The sequence below is a fragment of the Cynocephalus volans genome, chromosome 1 (genome assembly GCF_027409185.1).
Source record: "Cynocephalus volans isolate mCynVol1 chromosome 1, mCynVol1.pri, whole genome shotgun sequence".
NCBI classification, from domain to species: Eukaryota; Metazoa; Chordata; class Mammalia; order Dermoptera; family Cynocephalidae; genus Cynocephalus; species Cynocephalus volans.
This window is the reverse complement of record NC_084460.1, coordinates 244,417,119-244,424,774: the sequence shown is the minus strand read 5'-3', so window position 1 is coordinate 244,424,774 and position 7,656 is coordinate 244,417,119.

Genomic DNA, 7,656 nt, shown 5'->3' with positions numbered 1-7,656 from the left:
TATACTGAATGCATTTTGGAGTTGAAAGAACGATATTAGATTTAATATCTGGTTTTATTTAAAGCATTTTAAATTAAGAAATCATCAGCTAATTTTTTAATGATAGAAATTGATGCAAATATACATGAAGAAATAAATATGGGATTTTCTAGAAATCTACTTCTTGTACATCCACAGTTTATTTTATATTCTATTGATACAGACTTCTATGATGCCTTGAACATAACTATCATGAAAATAAAACTGAGTTTTGCATTTTCAGCTTAAATTGTGTAAAAGCTTCTGATGATGGCCGCTCACTCATATTTATCATGAAATGTGGAGTCTTGGCTGTAGAAGAGCTTGCTTGAGAGTCCAGCTCCTTAATTTACAAAGGCTCACATGAGAGCCTTCCTCATTGGGATTGAGGAGCTAGCTCTTTGTGAAAGCATTTAGTAAAATATATTTTAGTTGGGTTTTTTTTTTTTTTTGGCTATTGGTATGCATACAATATTTAATAGTCCATTGCCCTAATCTGGGTTTCTAATTCAGACATTTTTGGACATTTCTGATAGAGAAAGTTACATCTTTTGTGTAATATCTCTTCAGAGAGAACATTGTAACTAACTTACCCCCAGCTTTGTCTTCTATAAGCAGGATAATCCAATTCTCATTTTTCAACTCCCCAGCTTTTCTAAGCTCTTCCCTGAATGCTCAGCAAGTTATTCATATCTATCTTTGAATATAGAGCTCTGAGGGGAGCTTAGCAATTTAGTGGGATATCTGAGGAAGATGGGAAATGCTCTCATTTACGCTTAAGGATATATTGAGAACCACCTCTCTGCTGTACTCTCCTAGGTATTGGGAACATGGCAAGATGAAAAAAACTTGAGGGAGAGAGAGACTTGCCAACCATTAATGGCAATACAATGTGACAAGTGCTGCTATGGGTATGTACAAAGTGCATTTGTATGTTATAGTCTTAATTTTGTATCCATTGTCAGAACAGTATTTTAAACTGCTACTGCAATTCCTATTGGTAGTCAGATTTGTATCCAAATAATTTCTAATTCTTTATCTCCTACAATCAAGGTATACTTAAAGGGCAGTTTTTATACTAAGTTTAAATCTGCAATTTTTTTGTTTGTTTGTTTTTGGCACCTAGTTGGCACAGGGATCTGAACCCTTGACTTTGGTGTTATAACACCGTACTCTAACAACTGAGCTAACTGGCCAGCCCTGAGTTTTGTTTCTTGACATTTGTACAATTTCATCTTAAATTGTTATTTTACCTTCTGAACACCTTTTTTTGGCACCTCTGTTTGATATAACAGAACTTCATTTGTGACCTCCTAAATTTGAATGCTTTAGTTAGAGCTCCCAGCCAGGATGTAGTTGGCTAGTGAACAGTTGTCTGCTCTTGGTTATATTTTCTCAGCATGTCTTATAGGATCAAAAACCTTCCTAAAGTCAAGCTAGGTTTTATCAGTTAATTTTCTGTGACCTACCAGACCTTCCACTCTGCTGTGTAAGAAGTTGACTATGTATTACCAACATAGGACAAGTTCTTTGTGAAACCATATTGGTTATTAATGATTTTATAATTAGAAACATGCTCAAGAGTTCTGGTTACAGTCCTTTTTTGAGTCTTCAGGAATCTACTCAGTTCTCTGAATTATACCAAGGTAGAGACCAATACTTTTGTACCACTCATTCAGTGTTGTAAGTTGGAAAAAATCAGAGCTGGGGCTATCAGAAAAGAAGGGGGCAAGTCCTATATCCTGGTCTTAATCTAGCACATGCCAGCATTAGCTCTTTTGTAGTCCAGCATGAATCATGGCATGGTGCAAGCTTTTATTTGGTCACCATGAGCAAATGATTCCCATTTTAAAAATATTTATTTATTCATTTTTATTTTCGTGGCTGGCCAATACAGGATTTAAACCCTGGACCTTGGTATTATCAGCACTGTGCTCTAACCAATTGAACTAACTGGCCAGCCTTTTTTCACCCCCACCTACTGATTTGTAATATACTGTTCAAGTTCATTGTGGTAAAATTGGGCATAATAAATAGTAAGATGATAAAAACAACCTGTAATTACCTTATCTAGAGATCAACATTGTTACTATTTTGGTATGCACATGCTTGTTGGTGTATATGTGTGCATGTGTGTGTATAGAATATGTATATTAAACATACATATTGTTTTACAGCTTTCTATTTTCACTTAGTACTAGAGTTCGTTTTTCTAAGGTAATGCATATAACTATACAAATTCAACTTTTCAATATTGAATCGCAACTGTGTTCTTTTTATTGTTCAATAATACTTTCCTAATTCCCTGAGTAAAAAGAAACCTCTTCTTCATACATACCTCTCTTGTAGCACTATCTTTTCAAAATTTAAGTAAATTCTATATTGTCTTAATAACTGTAGTCTCTGAGAATAGGATCTGTGTGTGATTTATGCTTATGTTTCTTAAATTTTAGCTACATAACAAATATTTATTGAATAAATAAATAAACTTTAGTAGTAAGAATTGAAATCTTGGACCTTCGTGTTTTGATTTTATTTCTGCCTCTGATTTTACTTGGTAACTCAATTTACCAAGGATGGAAGGAAAATAAAGCAATTTCTCACTTATCTAGCATCACCAAGTATGAAGTATGTTGCAGGAGCTAACATATCACGTAACTGATAACAGTTTCTTTCTTTTTTTTTTTTTTGTCGTTTTTTCGTGACCGGCACTCAGCCAGTGAGTGCACCAGTCATTCTTATATAGGATCCGAACCCGCGGCGGGAGCGTTGCCGCGCTCCCAGCGCAGCACTCTACCAAGTGCGCCACGGGCTCGGCCCAACAGTTTCTTAATATTAACCATTTTGGATGAAACACTTTCTTTCTTTTTTTTTTTAATTTTATTTTGTCGATATACAATGTGGTTGATTATTGTGGCCCATTACCGAAACCTCCCTCCCTCCTCCCTCTCCCCCCTCCCCCCCAACAATGTCCTTTCTGTTCGCTTGTCTTGTCAACTTCAAGGAGTTGTAATTGTTATTTCTTCTTCTCCCCCCTGGTTTTTTTTTTGTGTGTGTGTGAATTTATTTATTTATTTTTATCTCCCACCAATAAGTGAGAACATGTGGTATTTCTCTTTCTGTGCCTGACTTGTTTCACTTAATATAATTCTCTCTAGGTACATCCATGTTGTTGCAAATGACAGTATTTCATTCTTTTTTATAGCAGAGTAGTATTCCATCATGTAGATATACCTCATTTTCTGTATCCACTCATTGGATGAAACACTTTCTAATGCACTCCATACCTTATTACTTTTTTTAGCAAGTGAAACATATTAAAGTAAAACATTTGGAAAATGCAAACAAAAGAACCTCCATAATTCTACTATCTAGAAATAAACATTATTTTGATGTGTGTCCTTCCAACCTTTCTTCCTTATGTATACCTATACAGTACATGTAAAGTGTGATTTTCACCACAGATTTTTATTTAGTTGGGATCATAACAAATTACTATTTATAGCTGATTTTTCTCATTAATATAAATGTCTTTACATGACAATAAATTAATGCCTAATAATTAATTTTGATGATTGTATAGTATTCCATTATGGGAATATGTCATAATTTATTTAACCTATCCTCCCCTTATTGAGTATTTAAGTTTTTATCTACTTCATACATTATACATTACAAAAAACACTGTAATGAGTACTCTGGATCACACATCTTTGAGCATTTGTCAAATAAAAATTTTAAATATCCTCTTTTAAACTATTGAGGTTAGGAAGCTTACAGTCCCTTTTATTTCCATCCCAAGATTTAAAAATATAGCTTGTCTGAATTTCTTCAGTGTGTAAGATGGCCTAAGATTTAAAAAATTATTATTAAATAAGGGCATGCTACCCTGATTGATGATAATGGAATTACTCTCTGTCTCAAGTTGATTCTAGAATACTTGTTTGGCTTCATTTTGGTCTTTTGTGGCATGAAAAATGGACCTCTATATTAGCTTTAGTCTTATGAACTGAAGAAATAAGATTCTAAATGTTCACATTTCTGGAAGAAGTTGATACCTAGCTGTATCTTTGTGTAGTTTCACAAAACGAGGGAGACTGGTTTCTGTGATCAACTCTGTTCCCCAGTTTCCATTTTTGCAAGTAGGGACAGAACTAATCACTCTTCTCATAGTGTAGTAAAAGTAACAACTAATGGGAACAGCAGAGTCACGATAAAATGGCCATGAAAATGTGGGCAAATATTACAGCAGTGCCTTTAATTAGAAAATACATCCATACTTACGTGTGTGTGAATGTGTGTGTTGGGGAGTTGGGGACTTGTTGGTTAGAGGGTACAAAGATTCGGATAGACTTTTTTCATTCTTGATAAAAGCACTTGCACTTGCTTAAGTTGTTGCATTAATGCTAAGCAATGTTTGCAGCTAAGTGTCCTAGATCAAAATATTTACTAGGCCAAAACATTTATAAGAAGGATGCACAGTGGAGTGAGCACCGGGTGTGGAGTAGGAAGACTAGGACTTTTAGCACTTCTTGTGCTGTCATGCTGGGTAAGTCAAATAATCTCCCTTATTCTGGCCTTAACATCCTAATCTATTATAAAGAAACTAATATTTATCAAGTGTTTACTAAGTGACAAGTTCTTTCTGAATGCTCCCATTCCCCCAAGTGAAGTCTCATTATTTAATTTATTCATCTCCAAACCAAGGAAGTCCATGTTGTTATTATCCTATTGTATGGATGAGAACACCAAGATATAAAAGATAGTCTACTTGGTCAGCTTCACAGAATAGAAAGTGGTGGAGCCAGGATTTGAATCCTGACCATCTAATTCCAGAATGTGGGCTCTTAACCACAATACCACGTTGCATATCTCTTTTTAAGAAAGAGGGGTAGGATGTAAGATCTTCATGCTTCCTTCTCTCTGTATCTCACATGAAACAAACTTCATCAAGTATCTCTGTGAAAAGTGAAAAGGGAATTGGCCTTTTGATGACTTATATACATCCCCAAACATCTAGATGTCTACCTTTTTAAACTTTTAAATCCAGATTTTTTACATTCTGTTTCCCCAGCTTCTGTGGTTGTACTGCTGCTACATGTACAGTTTTGATGCTAGTTAGGTCTAGGTGAAGAAATTAGAAACTGCAGATGTCCGCCTGGAAGTATCATTGTTAAACCTCCTGAAAAAAAAATTATGCTCATTACTAGATAAGTCCTTTGAAAATCAGGATTGCAGTGTTTACCCATTTTGATGGTGTCTACTATCCTAGATTTTAAAAGAACTTCGAGTATCTCTGACTTGGCATAGAGTACTGAAGTAATATTATGCATTTTGGGGATTGATGAGAAAAGAAAAAGTTGGTACTATTTTTTTCATAAAATAAACGACTTCATTGGAGATTGTGGGATTTTGCAATTGGGAGCTAGAGAGATGATTATTTTGATTTTAAATAAATCAATGCTGTTTGAGATCTGGTTCTATTCAAAAGGTGAGGGAAGTTGGAAATTACTGTTTAGTTTCAACATGTAACACCAAATCATATTAATTAATTTTGGCTGATTGGAGAGTTTTCCCCCAAATAGCCTGCCAAAGAAAAAGTAGCCATGTTATGTAGCTTGAAATTTAAAAAAATTAAGAAATTGACAAAATTTCATCATGGTTTTAGTTACTTTAAAAAATCATTGTATTAGCAGAAATAAATCTACAAATACATCCTGAATTTTCACACAGCAACTTGGAATCTTGAAATAAAAGTGGTGCATCTAGGTTGCCCAGGAATGGTGTTTTCCAGCAGTTAAGTAGTTGTTGTGTAGTTGTTGGTGTTATCTGTCCCAGTGCACCAGAAAAGAATGATCTGCAAAGCAGATGCCAGAGAGAAAAGAATAGGAGGCAAGGAGGGAAAAAAAAACAATGGCTAACCAATACAGTATGAAGAGAAAGATGAAAGACATCTGAGCCTTTGGCCAAAGAGTTGAGGTCAACTCAGCTCTTGCAAATGGGCATTGTGGGATCTTTGGGGCCCCACAGAGCCGATAGGGTGTCTGCTTTATAGATCTCATTAAGAAGACGTTCAGGAGTGGTACTGGACTTGAATTTATCTCCCTTACAAGGAGGATATGTTAACCTTGCTTTAGTCAGTGAACTGATGGCTCCAGAGAACCAGTGCATAGGAGGATGAATTGTGGTGTAGAGGAAGAACTACAGGTTGGGAAATGGGCTGCCTGGAGTCTGCTGTTACTTATTGGTTGTGTGGTCTTGGTAAATTCCTTACCCAATCTGTGTTCAGTTTCCTCTTATATAAAACAAAGAGCTTGGTATTGGACCCTGGAACAATGATCTCTGAGGTTATTCACAAATTTTGGGCATCCTGGTCTCAGTTAGCCTAGCTCCTGGGGTTGGGGGATTTGCTTGGTCTGGGTGACTGCAGCTATAGTGGCTAAAGCAAAGACTTTGTCCTGAGGCTTATGCTTTATGTCACTGGGATTCTCAAGGGGATGCCTATTTGACATTAATCCTGAGATTTATTTTAAAGCTTATTTTTATATGTTAGTACATTTTGTTTCTTCTTAAAATTAGCAGCACATACTACCTGTGAACCTATTTATCTTTTGGAACTTCAGTAGAAAGAAATGCCATCAGTCAATATTTGAGGTTGATTGGATTTCTGGTAAGAAGAAGTTACTTTTATTCTTGATCTGATTCTTGAGTTATCAGGAGACAAAGTTATGCTAACAACATCATCAGGAAACTACCTATAAATAAACTTCTTGATATTTAGTTTCATGAAATATGATTCTTAGCCAACTTTATCTTCTGCCTTTTCAACATTGGAATTAAGGTATTTACTATCCCCAGAAAATAGTGCCCTTTCTATAACAGAGTGAAAATCAAGCCATGCTAATGTAATGTCTAACAAGTCTATTAAAGAAATGCTTTCCTATTTGAGAAATTTGGAAAACAGTGTTTCTTTACTTGCGTATGTAAAAATGACTGATTAATCATTTGTTTTTGAACTGGTATAGATCCAGAAATGCTTTTTATGAAAAATTCTGGCTTTCCTGCAGGTTTTTCTTGATCCAATTCTGTATACAGAGGAATGGTCTGAATCTTGTTCAGACATTTTAATGTTCCCAGAAGGTATCAATTTTACCATCAGCTCATTTGATCACTAATGCCTATGAATGCACTTGAAACACCAACCAGGCATATTTGTGTTTCAGGTCACTGCCTAGGAGTACCTGTTGCTCAATTTTTATAAACTTGTATCAGATTAAAACAGGGGTTGGCAAACATTTTCTGTGAAGGGCAAGATAACAAATATTTTTGGCTTTTGCAGTCACATGGTCTCTGTTGTAACTATTCAGCTCTGCTGTTGTGTAATGCAAAAGCAGCCATAGATAATATGTGAATGAATGAGTATGGCTATGTTTCAATAAAATTTTATTTACGGAGACTGAAATTTACATTTCATGTAATTTTCATGTGTCACGAAGTATTATTCTTCTTTTGATTTTTTTCCAACCATTAAAAAATGGAAAAACCTTTCTTACCTTTGGGCTATATAAAAACAAATGGTGGGGTAGATTTGGTCTGTGGGCCATAGTTTGCTGCATCCTGGTTCAGAAAACTGAAGTT